The 16,133-nt window shown below is 38.6% G+C and overlaps 1 protein-coding gene across 4 annotated transcripts in view; it reads left to right on the forward strand.

The window, feature by feature from the left end:
- The window catches only part of slc7a2 (solute carrier family 7 member 2), a 165,066-nt gene that overhangs the window by 62,431 nt on the left and 86,502 nt on the right, over positions 1-16,133 (forward strand). The gene's annotated exons all lie outside the window — the stretch shown is intronic.

Genomic DNA, 16,133 nt, shown 5'->3' on the forward strand with positions numbered 1-16,133 from the left:
TGTGCCATGTGCTAATATTTAAAACTATTGATGGATAATTTTCTGATATACAAATTTACCGTATTTAATATAATCTTGACCAATTTGGAGCATACAGGTAGAATACTATTATTAGTAAACAGTTGTGCATTTGTATTCTAACAATGCTACCTACATAGAGTAGCACTGTAATTACTTGAATGCATAGATGAAATTACTTAAAGGCATAGTAATCTAAGCAAACATCATCATTAATAATATTCAATACTAATCAATAGTGATAACATTTGATAACATCTACCACACCAATACAGAGCGAAATTGTTTCAGTGAAATTTGCAAGATCTGAGCTATTAGGTACATGAGTGTTGTTTTTTGCCCCACAAGTGTAACAAATTCATCTCCTAAATTAGAAAATTACTATGTTTTATGATTCTTCTTAATTTTATTCCTTCTCATGAGTATGAAAGAAAGGGATTTGATTTTGGTTTCACTGTTGTCATTTCATCATCTGTGATCTATGAGGTGAATAGCCCATGGTCTTTTTCTAAGGGGGGGGGTGTCCAAAACTGGAGGGCATAGGTTTAAGGTGAGAGGGGTAGGATTTAAAAGGGTCGTAACAGACAACTTTTTCATGCAGCGAGTGATGCATGCTTTGAATGAGCTACCAGATGAAGTGGTGGAGGTTGGTAGAATTACAGCATTTAAACGACATTTGAACAGGTACATGAACAACAAATGTTTAGAGGGATATGGGCCAAAAGCTGGAAAATGGGACTAGTTCAGCTTAGGATATCTGATTGGCGTAGGGAAGTTGGGCCGAAGCATCTTTTTCCATGCTGTATGACTCTAGGACTCTGATTATCTATTCTTCCCCATTAATCAGAATTTCACCAGAATAGTCAGAAATATGAATTACAAGTGATGAAATGGGGGTCCCTGATGTACAAACACGCATACTTACAAAGACGATCTTATGCAAGACCTGGCAGACAAACTTTTCCTGTACTTATGAGCAGCTATTTTATACTGATCTGCATTATGTTCTGACTTGCAAACAAACCAACTTAATTTATTTAACAGCATCTGAATTTGTACCTCAATTGCCCTAACCTCTAAGGCTACGGACCGAATGTTGGAAAGTCGGATTAAGCTGGGTGACTTGTTTTTTGACCTGCACAGACATGGTGGACCAAATGGTTTCTTTCTGTGCCATAAACTTTTATAATTCTGTGATTCAATTCCATGTGGTGCAACTTGGCCTAATAGTTTGTTTATGGGGAACTTTACCAAAATGTATTCTGGAAGTCCATACCATTAGAGACATTCTCCTTTCCACTACTTCAGATACCTTTCAAATCACCAGATGTGATCTTTCTTTTACATGATATTACAGTACAATCTTGACATCTTTAAAATGTTTTAAACTTTTCACCAAATTTAACAAATCTTGCTACATTTGTCAGTGAATATCCTGCTCTGACCGTGTAAGAATGAAGAATGGTGTTAAACCTCCAGAACAGGATCTGTTCGCTACCCGGGTGCTGCCTGAATTTGCAGTAGGAAAAATAAATTTTTGCACATCACAATTTATTTCTAAAGAGCAGAAACTATCCTATGAGTGTAACACAGATAAAGTTAGTAAGCGTTAATTTTTGTTTGAGGCATTACTTTCTGAAATTGTTAAATTAATAAATTTGGTAGAACAGCTCACCATTTTTAGTTTTATTTTAAATATCCATGTTTGACTACATTACATTACTGTGGTGTTTCCATCCTTCCCTCCTCCTGTAACCAAAAAAAGAGGAAAGAAACTGGTGGAAGATTTGTTGTAGCCTAGAAGGTACTTCGTCTGTTTGTAAATATTGCATTGTAATTTAAGTAATTAGTTAATTAGAAATTACCAACAAAATATTTTGAGAGGGGCTGTTACATGGTGGAGTGCTGCTAGCTGGTATAGGTGCTGGAAAAGATGAATACCAGGCTTCAGCCTGTCTTGGTCCGTGTGTGTGCGTGCGTGTGTGTGTGTGTAGACTGGAGATTTGCCATGAGAGTTCACAGTGGCTCGCACATGTCAGACGTCAAGGAATGAGGTGCATGTGACTTATGCCCATGGAGCACACCTGTGATGTTGGTGCCCAATGATCAAAAACCTCTTCTGTTTTTAATGCTAAGTGTCCCTAATGGCTTGTTTGTGTTGCAAGTTTGGTAAGATTACAATGCATGGTGAGTTAGACTGTTAACAAGATGCTTAACAAGCAAAAATGAGTGTCAGTTGGGAACTCACCACCATGGCTTTTGAAAAAAGTGAATGAAACTCAGTGAAATGATGGTGATGTTTCAATGAGCTTATTAAACATCTAGTGCCAATTTCTCCCTCATCTCCCATAGCCCAAGTTGCTCAGATCCTGATAAGATTGCTCCAATGTTTCTCTCTTCTCAGACACAACCAGATCTCCTGAATTTCTCGAGGACTTTCTGTTTTTATTCTTTTGTCTGATCTGGTTAGGTTGTGTGCATGAGTGATGGTCTTTCAGCATTAATCTGTCCCTCCCCTCCCACTTCTCTTCCAACTGCCAGACTTTGGATATCTGAAAAGAGAAATGTACAAGAGTAGAATTATTGTGAAGGGAATGGGAAAGAGCAAAAGGTACCTCCTCAAATGACCTTCAGTTTGTAAATGAGGAGAGACTATTGGATGAGGAAAAAATGTTATATGACAAAGATTAACTAAGGCATACAAACATCTTCAATTCTTCCAACCTTCTTAATCATGGCCTCTTGTCATAGATGGTATGCTAATAATGAACGTGATCCCCTCCGTATGATTGAAACATGTCCTTCAAACATATTCTATTGAAAGGAGGAATTTCTGTCTGAAGAGTTCTACGAAGATGTGGAGGAGCCGGTGTTGGACTGGGGTGGACATAGTTAAAAATCACACAACACCTGGTTTATTTTGAAGTACTAGCTTTCAGACTGCTGCTCCTTCATCAGGTAACTAGTGGGGCAGAATCTTAAGACACAGAATTTATAGCAAAAGATCACTGTCATGCAATTAAAATGATATATTGAACAAACTTAGATTGCAGTTAAGTCTTTCATCTTTTCGAATGGGTTGCAGGTTTTGGTTTATTAATATGTAAATTCCAGAACTTCTTTTAAGTCACATTCTCGAGATAATTTAAGGTGATATCTCAGTTCAGACAATGTATTAAAGGTGAGAGGTTAGAGTCTGTATATATTCCAATCTTAAGTCAGACTGGTTTTGTTTCCAAAGTAGGAATTTATAAACTGTTGTATGGATTAACTGCCTGCAGGTTGTGTGCTTTTTGAGCAAAAATAGAACGTATCTGCAAACACAATTCTGCAAACACAAATTCACCCCAAAGATTTCTGTGTGTGCGTGTGCACATCAGGGAGTGAGAGAGAGAGTGTGTGTGTGTGCGTGAGAGTGTGTGTTTGCACGTGTGCGTGCTTGGTAAATTGTGTGCATGTGTGACGGACTATAAGCCTGTGAGAGGATGTAGGTGTGGGGGATGTATGTGTGTGTGTTTGAGAAAAAGCATGTGTATGAGAGAGGTCTGTGTGAGTATGTGTATGAGAGTGTGTATAGTATAGTGGGGTCACCTGTCGTGTGACATGAATCCAAGGTCCCAGTTGAGGCCACCCTCGTGGGTACCAAACTTGACTATCAGCCTCTGCTCAGCCACTCTGCATTGTTGCATAACCCGACATCTACCTGGGAGGATGGTCACCTGAAGAACCGAGGGCGAATGTCCTTGGCTGCTGAAGTGTTCCCCGATTGGGAGGGAACATCCCTGTCTGGTGATTGTTACACAGTGTCCATTCTTCCAATGTTGTAGCGTCTGCTTGGTCTCGCCAATGTACCACGCCTCGGGCCATCCTTGCCTGCAGAGTATGAGATGGACAATGACACGAGTAATTGCCGTGTATATGGTGGGTGGTGTCCCCACACGTAATGGTGGAATCCATGTTGACACACTGACATGTCTTGCAGTGGTTGCCCTGACAGGGTTGTACGCTGTTCTGGTTGATGTTGTCCTGAAGGCTGAGCCCTTTGCTGCGAACAATGATCTGTTTAAGATTTGGCGGTTGTTTAAAGGGGAGAAGTGGAGGTGTAGGGAAGGTCTTGGCGAGGTGCTTATCCTCATCCACATAGTTCTATAAATGTCAGAAGAATAGGGAGTTTGATTCTGGCTTGACAAATTAGTCCACACTCAGAAAACTTAGGTATTCTGAATATATCACTTAATCACTGTGTAGAACAAAGAAAGATAAGTAAATATTACAATTACCATGACTCATGATTTGAAAGAAAATCCATTAATGTTAATGAGATGACCAAATTGCTTTAATTAAAAAAAGGAGTTAGTCATGGCTATCACAACTACCTTTCATCAGAATTTATCCATTGGAGGGACATGGATGTCACTGACTAGGCCAGCATTTATTGACCATCGCTAGTTACCCCAGAAGGCAGTTCAGAGTCAACCACACTTTTAAAATAAACATTATTCTAACACTGTTAATCATGGTGTAGTTGTCACAGTCTAATGTGTTTGTTTTATTCAGGCATGATTTTTGAGGGCAGAAAGGCTTCCCATTTTCCTGGCTTTCTGCTGTCTCACAACTCATGCTATAAAATTAAACCAGTAAGTATAATGTGAGCAACTGGATTACCCAAATGATATGGCTTCTTATTCATAAATACTGTTTATAAATGGGAATTTTCAAAAGAATTATGCAGCCTAATCCAAATGCAAAATTGATTAAAGAACCAAAATTCAATGGATCAAACCTACTTACCAGGTTTATGATTTAGACATTAACAATTGCTTAAGTAGAAAATATTAAAGTGGATCTTTTAGCTTCTAACCAAGTCCAGCAGTAACAGAGTTGCAGAGAAGGAAAGTTACTAAAATGGAGACAACGATAAAGAAAAGTTACTTAAAACTAATTGGGTTTGCTTTAGTTTATAGAGGCTCCAAGTTATTGAATTGAATGGAATCTTTGGCCAGTTCATGTTGAATTTGGAAGTGGGGTTCAGAAATGAACATTCAGGTCCTGTTTAGCAAGGTTAAGATGCCTCCTGCCCATTTCAGACTTGCAGGATAGAAGCCTGATGGAAGTCACTGATTTCTAATTTGACAGATGGCACAATTTTGGGGAATTGGAAGTGTGTGATTGCGCCTGAAAATTAGTCCACAGTCTATAGTCCCTTCACCCCACCCACATGAACACTAATATCAGATCAATGAACAATGTGGCAGCTCCATTTTATTTCTTATTAGGTCCCATCTTAAATTCCCGGATGGGAGTCAGACCTTTGACCTGAGTCAGACCTAAACTGACCTGTATTTTCATATTTGTTTCTGCTCTATCCTAAGTGGCAAAGTGGCTTGTATTTGCTTATTCCACTCTCTGACAAACTAAGACTTAAATTCTTATTTTGGTAAGTTACGTGCCTGCATTTATGTCCTTTTGATATTGACTTATATTGGTTTTAGGTTGAAAGTCAGCATCAGTGACCAAACTCTGATACAGAAATCACTGTGAATCTTCACTGAGTGCCAAGTTCAGAAAGACAGTCTAAAACAAGAAACTTACTATTTTGTTTGTAGCTTTGAAAATTGCAGAAATTGCTTAATAACTGCCTTTAATGACTTTAGGAACTTATTCCTTTAGGAAGGTAAGCCTAAGTGTCAGGCAATGATCAGGTCCACCAAGAGACAATCTGAACGTTTCCCCTTGCCATTCATCAGCATTACTATCTCTGAATCATTCACCATCCTGTGGGATTGCTATTGATGAGACACTTGACTACCGTCCACATACATCCTGTAGCTACAAGAGTTCTGTTATAAGGAGCACACTTCCATTTGCCATTGCAGGATTTGAACCCAGGTCCTTAGGATGTTGCCTGGGTCTCTTCTAGATTGACAAGTTAGTGATAATTCCACTAGGGCCATCACCATTGAAATGATACAGCACTGAAGGGGGTCACTCAGCTCATCTTGTCCATGCCAACTCAAAGACATCCTAATGCTATTTCTAAGCCCATCTTCCTGCACATGGCCCAGAGCCCAGCAGCTTATAGCACTTAAGGTGCAGAACCAGGTATAAAGCCGTTTAGGTTATCTACCTCCACCACCAACTCAGCCATCAAATTCCAGATACCAACCACCTTCTGCATAAAATCGTTTTTCCTCACATTCCCCTATAATTCTTCTGCCACTTAGTCTGAATCTATGACTTCTGGTTTTTGAACTCTCTGCCAAGGGAAACAAGTTTGTCCTCTCTAGTCAATCTCTACACTCACAATTTTGTATACCTCAATCAAGTCACCCCTCCGCCATCTGTTTGAAGAAAAACAATTCCAAATTCTCTAATCTCTCCTCATAGCTACAATTCTCCAGCCTTGCCAACATTCTAGTAAATCTTCTCTGCAGTATCTCCAGAGCAATTATGTCATTCCTATACAAAAACTGAAAATGCTGGAAAAAGCAATTATGACCTCCTTTCCATTCCAGAGTTCTAGTTGTAACAATTGCATAAAATTCCTCTGGTTTATTAATGTCCTTTTAGAGAATAAACCCACCGTCTTTACCTGTTTTGGTCTACATGTGACTCAAATCCACAGCAATGTGGTTATCTCTAAACTGCCTTTTGAAATTGACTAACCAATCACCTAGTTCACAGAGAACTAGGAAAAGACAACAAAGGCCCATATTCCTGAAGGAATAAGGAAGGGAAAAAGACTGAATCAAGGGCGATACTCCCCAAAAGGGGAGGTGATTACATAAGACACATTGTTGTGGATTTGAGTCAGGTAAAGATGGTGGATTTCTTCTCTAAAATACATTAATAAAGCAGATGGGATTTTATACAATTGTTACAGCTAGAACTCTGGAAAGACTCCCAAGTTCATTACATTTTAGAACCATAGAGTCATATGGCATGGAAATAGACACTTTGGTCCAACTCACCCATGAGTACCAGATTTCTCAAAGTAAACATTTGCCTGCATTTGCCCATATCCCTTTAAACCTTTCCTATTCATGTACCTGTTCAAATATCTTTTAAATGTTGTAACTGTACTTGCATCAACCACTTCCTCTGGCGGCTCATTCCATATATGAACCAAAGTTGCCCTCATGTCCCTTTTAAATCTTTCTCCTCTCACCCTAAAAATACAGCCCCTAGCTTTGAATTGTCCCGCCCTGGAAAAAAGACCTTTGTTATTCACCTTATCTATGCTCTTTATGATTTTATTTATGTCTATAATGTCACCTCTTAACTTCCTCAATTCCAGTGAAAAAGGTCCCAGCCTATCCTTATAACTCAACCTTCCTGTCCAGGCAACATCCTGGTAATCTTTTCAGAAACTTCTCCAATTTAATGTTGTATTTCCTAAAGCATAGCAACCAGAATTATACAGTACTCCAAAAGTGGCCTCACCAACATCCTGTACAACCTCAACATGATGTCACAATTCCGATGTTCACTGGTCTGAGCAATAAAGGCAAGCATGCTAAACGCCTTCTCGACCATTCTATCCAAAAGATCTTTGGTGAGGGAGTGATCAACTGGCTCTCCTTCCTTATTCATGCATCCCTTCTACAAGGTTGATTTGAACCAAGAATCTCAAAAACTGACCATTCCACCACCAGTGTCAATGCAACAGTTAAAGGCTAGTTAAATTGGTCCCTTTTAAAACATAAATTAATTTGGGTTTGGAAGAAAGGCATTCACAAGGGAAGGGGTCCTTTTTAAACCATATGTGGTGTACTGCCAGAGGAAGTGGTAAATGCAATATTTAAAAGACATTTGGACAAGGACACGAATAGAAAAGGTTTAGAGTGATATGGCCCAAATGCATGCATGTGAAATTAGTTTAGTTTGGGAAACTTGGTTGACATGGATGAGTTGGACTGAAGGGTCTGCTTTCATGCTATATGACTCAAAAAAAGGATCCCTTTCCCTATTGATGTTTTCGAGTTACACATTCAAAATGTCCACAGTACTTCTGACTTTTTATAACATAATCAACATAGTTTTTATAATCACCAGCACTGAAATTCACTTTATATCCAAATTTATTAATGGAATTCAAACTCCACCACCTGCACTGGTGAATACATGTCCTCAGAAGGTTAGCCTTACTAGCTAAATTATATTATTATGATGCTACAACTTCCCCATAACAATCTACCTTCTAAATCCAGACCTTAATCATTTTCAGCGATTAGCCATAGTCTGGAAACAGGCATTTATGTTCATTCAAGAGAAACAATTTCTCGTTTATAGTTTGAGGGACACCAATCCTCAGTATGGGTCAACCCTCCATGAACTACCGCAGTTGGTACTGAGATTAATTTTGCATCACTCTAACTATCTGGCAAACTGATTTACACACTTCTATCAAATATGCTCTGATCCTTTCATGTTCTAATGATAACAACAGCTGTTGCCTATTTCTGGCTGATAACTGTAGTACTTCCCATAGGACCATATGTCATTTTTATGTGAATTCACAAATCTATCAGGTTGTTTTTACATCATTGTACCCCTTGGTTTAATTTTTGATTTGTTAATCATCTATTGGCAAGTGATAATCCTGTTGTAATTGGTTGACTGAAACAGGTAACAATAACATTGACTGTTGGCAAATGTTGACATACAATTTTCATGTTCTCACTTCACCCCTTCAGTTCAGTTTGTCAGTTGCTGAGTCCTAGATTGTAAACTTGTGCATTGTGATTATTTGTATTTGAATAAGAGCCAGGAGCTGCATTGCAGTTGTTAACATGCATTGCACTTTGAAATCTTTTGGAAGGAAGTTTTCCTTTGTATTGTTAAACTCTCTTTCCTGACTCCAATTCCTGTGATAAAGTGCAGGAATAATAACTGCCCACACACTTTTGGCTCATTATATTTTGGGAAGTAATATTTAGGTGTTGTCCTGTTTATTTTTACTCTACCTCTGCCTGATAGCTTTAGCTGCAGTTTGTCCTGAGCAGCAACTTGCCAAATTTCCTCAACAGCATCTACCAGGATAAATAAGAGGAGAAGATGCTTAGACATACTGTCATCTTCAGATTTCCCTCACAGTCACACAGCATCCTGACCTTGAACTATTTTGTCATTCCTCCATTGTCACTGGATCAAAATCCTGGTAATCCCCAGTGAACATCACAGTGGCTATACCTATGCCACATGAACTGCAGCATTTCAAGAACATAGCTTACCACCGCTTTCTTGCAGACAACTAGGGATGGACAATAAATGGAGGCATTTCCAGTGAGTCACACATTCATGCATATTAAAGATGCATTTGTTTTCAAAGATTTCATTCTAAGACAGGAAAACTACAATAGATTTCACATTTAAAAATTTGAATTGCACAGTAATTCCATATAGAACTTAAGTGTTTTCTGAAATAACTTTTTACTGGATTACTTAAATGAATTATTTCAAATGATACAAATTAACTTCATTAAAATCAGATTTAAATGTTCCATAATGTGATTATCAACTCAATTTCTGAAAGAAGAGGGCTGGATGGCGAGTTTGTCGTTCAGAGTGATGCCAACAGCATGGGTTCAATTCCTGTTCCAGCTCAGGCTACAATGAAGGACTCTCCTTCTCTTCCTCTCATATCATGTGAGGTGTGGTAACTCTCAGTTAAACCACCATCAGTCATCTCTCTCTAATGAGAGAGCAGCACTGTAGTTTTATGGCAACTTTAGAAGGAGTGGCTCAGTGGTTAGCACAACTCTCTCACAGCACTAGGGACCTGGGTTCAATTCCAGCTTCCGTTGATTTTCTGCGTGGTGTTTGCATGTTCTCCCCATGTCAGCATGGGTTTCCTCTGGGTGCTGTGGTTTCCTCTCACAGTCCAAAGATATGCAGGTAAGGTGGATTAATCATGCTAAATTGCCCATGTGCCCAGGGGTGAGCAGCCTTGGTGGATTAGCCATGGGGAAATGTGGGGTTAGGGAGATAGGGTTGGGTCTGGGTGGGAGCTGTACAGAGGGTTGATATGGACTTAAATGACTAAATGGCCTGCTTCCACACTGTCATGACTCTGTGATCTCTTTTACTGTTTCTGAGGGTATAGTGCTCCACGTAATTAGACTGAGAAACTCCAGGAAGATGATAACATATTGGCCATACTGCTGGCCTAATCATCCAAAGATCTAGATTAATGCTCAGTGGCCCTGGTTTAAATGCTACCATAGCAGCAGATTATAAAATCTGAAATTGGAAGCTATTATCAGTAAAGGTGACCATGAAACTATCCATGTTTTTTGTAAAAGGCCTTCATGGTTGATGAATGTCCTTTCAATTTCTCTTTAGAGAAGCATATGTGCCATCCTTACATCATTATCTATAGGTTTAAGTACAGGTCGTTCTGCTACAACACAACAGTTGTGTTCCACTGTAGCCTCCCGCTATTGAAAATTGCTCTATGAAAATCTGCTATAGAAAATCACGTTGTATTGTTGCTGATAGAAAATCGCTATACCCATCAAGTAGAAAATTCACACTATCCAAACAACATCCATGATTTGTCAATCATGTTATAGCCAATTCACGCTGACGAAACGTGTGTTATAGCAGAACGCTATGTATTCCAATATAATTCCAGTTAGTCTCTTACATTCTACATTCTGGAAATTTGGAAGTCAACTATATCTTAATTCTCAGAATGACCTTTTCCCTCGTCACCTGTGCTCAATAACCTGTACTAGCTCCCAAACAAGCATAGTCCTAATTTTAAAATAACCATTCTTTTTTATGAATTCCTCCATGGCTTCACTCCTAATCATCTCTGCAATCTCGTCAAACCACTACCTTCTGAGGATCTGCTCTCTTCTAATTCGTGTTGACGCTGCTCACCTCTGAATCAAATGTGATGTCAAAGTTGTGTGTAGACTAGTTTAATCTCAAACTGTTGCCAGAACAAGTAACTGAGCGTTACCATTCTCCAGTCTCATAAGGCCAATCTGCAAGTGGCTTTTTAGGGACAAAAATTCTGTCCACTTCAAATGTGACTGTTGATTTAGAAGAGATTGAGGTGTCTTAAATGTGTGATATAAATTAAATACTGCTGAAAATATGTTACTGGAAAAGCACAGCAGGTCAAGCAGCATCCAAGGAGCAGGAGAATCGATGTTTCGGGCATGAGCCGTTCTTCAGAAAATAGATTGCTAATCCTCCAAGGCATGATGGTTTCTACCCCAGGATATTAAAGAAGTAAATACGGTAATTACTTCTATCATGATCTTCCCAAACCGTGTTGACACAGGAATTATTCCTTTGGATTGAAAAAATGCTAATGTCACTTCATTATTTAAATAGAGTCGTACAGATAAAGCAGGAAATGATAGAGGTATAGTGTAGGGAACGTTACCTGAATCTTTAATTATGGACTTTGAGGACATATTTCATGCAATGCTCCAGCAGACATTGAACCAATGAATTTTAGGTGTTACCATAAATTTGTTGCTTTTTTACTTTGCTTCTAATTATAAAGCCATTTGATTTTTAGCAGCCTTGCCAACTCGTCCTGTCACCTTCAAATATTTCTGTGCTGCTTGAACAATGACACAAGTGAACTACATAAAAAAAGTTCTAAATCAAATAAATCTGACCCCTCTCTTTTACTTAATTACAATATGTAATAAAAAAAAGTTCACCTGCATTTAAATTATTTCTAACTCCCCAAGCTTTTGATATATAGGAATTGATTTCATTTGGGAGATTATTTTAATATTTCTGAAGGATATTGAACAGTCAATATGGTGGAGAAAAGATCAGATTTATCTTTGGGAACTAAGGCATTTCCCCAGTTGTGTTGAAACATTCATATTTACTGTGCAAGTAATCATTTTTTGATCTGTGAGTTCTGTCCTCACTTGACTTTTTAAAAGAATGTTACTGTAATGTGAAATCAGAACAGAAAGAAGAGTCCCAGAAAATTTAATTTTGTTAATTACCAACTTGACTGGATACTTTGACATGTGTAATTGCATTTTAAGAGCTGTACTGTCGGCTAGGATGTTGTAGGATGTTTTAAAGATACTAACTAATTTTTACCACATTTATTATCCTTACACCATTTTAAAACATAATGAGTATTACCTACAAATTATTCTTAAATTCACTTATTCACTTCATTAATCAATCATCACGCATACTGAACTGGGTGAAGTAGGAAAACGAAAATAGGGAATCATTATTTTGATCTTAGAATTCAGCTTCCAGGTCATATGGTGTCACAGTAAACTCCTAGCAGGCTGCTGAACTGCCTCATTTATGCCAAAGAGTATCATCACTCAGTAGTTTGCTGTAGTACCAGCCCCAAGATCCCAAAGGAAAGGGGAAGACAGCTTATTGAGGTGAAAACTATCATGGTCATTCTAACAGATGAGAGACTTAACAAACAATCAAGGTATTTTTCAATGTATGATTTCAGTTACATCACACTATAAATTTTGCTATAAATTCTGTGTCTTACAATTGTGTCCTCCACAATCAACTGATGAAGGAGCAGTGTTCTGAAAGCTAGTGCTTCCAGTTAAACCTGTTGGACTATAACCTGGTGTAGTGAGATGAAGCTATTCTGTACAATGATGCATTAAAAAAAAATCAAATGACATTAAATGCTTTCCTACTAACAATTAATCGTTTTTAAACAGAAGTGTTGAGCAGTTAACTCATTGAAAGATTTTTATTAATTGGCAATTTGAACTGCATGGTAGTTGAAAGAAATCAAATGTCCTTTTATTCTGCATAGAATATTTTCATTATCTTAGTAGAAGTGTTTAAACTATTTATTTGACATGAGTTAATGAGTGAAGAATTTGAAATAAACAACTTATATGGTAACATTGGCACAGCATGTCATAGATTTATGTGTTTATTATTTGCTTTTGGGCCAGCAATCCAAAATTCAGATTAATTTGATGGTTGATTCGAAGTCAAACTATTTGAAAATAGACTACAGTGATTAGCACTCAAAGTTGAACATGGGATTGCATTGCATTATTGTTCCATGCCCATTTAGGTGATGGAGTCAGCATGCAAACTTTATATCACAAGGTAATATGAAAACATGCTGCTCAGAGGCTGCATACCAATGCAGTAAATCATAGCTTATGCTAGATTAACATTGCACCTTCACAAAATATAGACTGATGGATTAATGGAGTATAAATTCAGTATGGACACTTTAAATGAAAACAAAATGGAGTATACAACTTGAAACAAAATGGAGTCAATGCCAGATAACCTTTTCTTACCTGTCAAGATACATTGAATTATACAAGACCCTCAAGCTAGCCTTGCATTTTGTCAAGACATTAAATTGCAAATGAGCTTTTGGGCTATATATTTGAAATATCATTCGAGTTTAATTGACTTCCTGTGGTTCATAGCTACCTCTCTCAACTACACAGAAGCATAGAAAATAGGAGCAGGAATAGGCAATTCAGCCCATCAAGCCTGCTCCACCATTTAATCTGATCATGGCTGATCCTTTATTTCAATGTCATATTCTTGTTCTCTTCCCATACCCTTTAACACTTTCAGACTCTAGAAATCTGTTTCTTTCTTAAATATGTTCAGCGACTTGGCCTCCAGAGCCTTCTATGTTTGAGAATTCCACAGGTTCAGCACTACCAATTGAAGATATTTCTTCTCATCTCAGTCTGAAATGGCCTACCTCATATCCTGAGGCAATGACACTTTGTTCAAGAGCCTTCAGCCAGGAGAAACATTACCCCTATCCAGTCTTTCCAGCTCTGTCAGAATTTTATACATTTCAATGAGACCCCCTCTCATTCTTTGAAACACCAGTAAACACGAACATTTGATCCAATCTCTCATCATGTGTCAAAACTACCATTCCGGGGAGCAGTCTGGTGAATACTCCCTCTATGGCAAGCAATTTGTTTTTATTTGGGTAAGGAGACAAAACCTGCACACAATACTCCAGGTGTGATCTCACCAAGGGTCTTCACAGCCAGACTTTCTTTCACCAGCACTCAAACACTTTTGCAACGAACAGTGACAAGTTGCCTTCCTAACAGTGGGTGCACCTGCATATTTGCTTACAGTGACCTGTGTATCGCGACATCCAGGTCTCCTTGTATGTCAACATTGCTCAATCTACCATGTTTTAAATAATACTCTGCTAATCTGTTTATCCTACCAAACTGGACAGGTTCACAATTATTCATGTTACATTGCATCTGCCATATATTTGCCCACTCACTCAACTTTTCTAAATCACCATGAAACCTCTTTACATCCTCTCCCCACTCTCAATCCCACTAGTTTTGATTTGTCTGCAGACTTTGAAACCTTTATGCTCAATTCCTTCATCCAAATCATTGACATGCATTGTGAATAGCTGGAACCCAAGCACGAATCCCTGTGGTATCCTTTTGTCACCGCCCTTGTTTCTGAAAAAGACCCATTTATTCCTACTCCATATACAAAATATAAATCAAAATATTTTAATTATTGCATAGAGAGCAAGATAAAGAGAGAAAAATAAAGGGCACCTGATGAAATGCATCCTAGGGCATTCACGAATGTAGCTACAGAGATAGTGGATGCACTGGGAGTAATCTTGTTAAGTTAGTTAGCTTAATGTCTGTTGTTGGGAAAATTATTAGAGTCAATTGTAAAGGATGCAATAGCAGAGCATTTATAAATACATGGTATAATCAAGCATGGCTTATGAAGGAAAATTCATGCTTGACAAATTTCTGTAGTTGCTTACGGTGAAACAGAACAGTTGACATACCAAGCTGTTCTACATCCAGATCGAATGCTTTCTATGGTGCATCTTTAAATGTTGGTGAGGGTCCATACCAAATTTCCTAAGCCTCCTGAGGAAGAAGAGGTGTTGTTGTGCCTGCTTGACCATCACATCTACATGGAAGGTCCTGCATAGATAGTTGGTTATTGTCACTCCTAGGAACTTGACGCTGTTGACCCTCCCCACCTCATCTCATCCCAGTTGATGTAGACAGGGACCACAATAGTTTACAATTTATGTTAATCACTTGAAAGATGAAAATGAATGTTCAATAGCCAACTTTACCGCAAGAATAGGCAGGAAGGCAAGTACTGAGGATAGCAGAAAGAGTTTGCAAAGTGATATAGACGGGTTACATGAGTGGGCAAAAACTTGCATATATGATATCATGTGGGAAAATGTGAGATTACACATTTTGGTGGGAAGAGTAGAGGAGATGAATACTATTTAAATCGAGAAAGATTACAGATGGTTACAAAACAGGGACTTTTCAGGAGTCCTTGAGCATGAATCGCCAAAATTGACCATCCAGGTTCAGTGGGTAATATGGAACACAAACAGATTGCTGGCCTTTATTTCAAATGTCATGCAGTATGGAAGTAGGGACATTTTGTAAAACTATACAAGCACCTGTCAGACCACAGCTGAATTACTGTAAATAGTTTTGTGCCCCTTGTCTATGGAAAGGTATACTGGCATGGAAGGTAGGACAGAGAATGTTCACTACTTCGACATCAGGTTTGGAGGGACTGTTTTATGAGGAGTGATTTGGACATGCATGCATCGGAACTTCATGAGAGGCAACTGTCTTGAAACATACAAGATTCTGAGGAGACTTTACAGGGTAGAGGCTGAAAGGTTGTTCCCCTTGTGGGAGATTCTGGATTAGTGGTGCTGGAAGAGCACAGCAGTTCAGGCAGCATCCAAGGAGCAGTAAAATCGACAGTTCGGGCAAAAGCCCTTCAAGGGCTGTGCTCTTCCATCACCACTAATCCAGAATCTGGTTTCCAGCATCTGCAGTCATTGTTTTTACCCCTTGTGGGAGAGTCTGGGATCATAGGGTATAATCCCTGAATAGGGGATTGCACATTTAAGACAGAGATGAGGAGGATTTTCCTCTCTGTGTAGTGAAACTCTGCGATTCTTAACTGCAGAGTGCTGTCGAGGCTGGATCATTAAACAGTATCTTAACTGCATCCACATTGTTAATTAGGAAAGGGAATAAAGAGTTATGGGGAAAAGACAGTTAAATGGGGTTGAGAATTGTCAGATCAGTCATGGCAAAACAAATGTGATG

The sequence above is a fragment of the Chiloscyllium punctatum genome, chromosome 1 (assembly GCF_047496795.1).
Source record: "Chiloscyllium punctatum isolate Juve2018m chromosome 1, sChiPun1.3, whole genome shotgun sequence".
Lineage (NCBI taxonomy): Eukaryota > Metazoa > Chordata > Chondrichthyes > Orectolobiformes > Hemiscylliidae > Chiloscyllium > Chiloscyllium punctatum.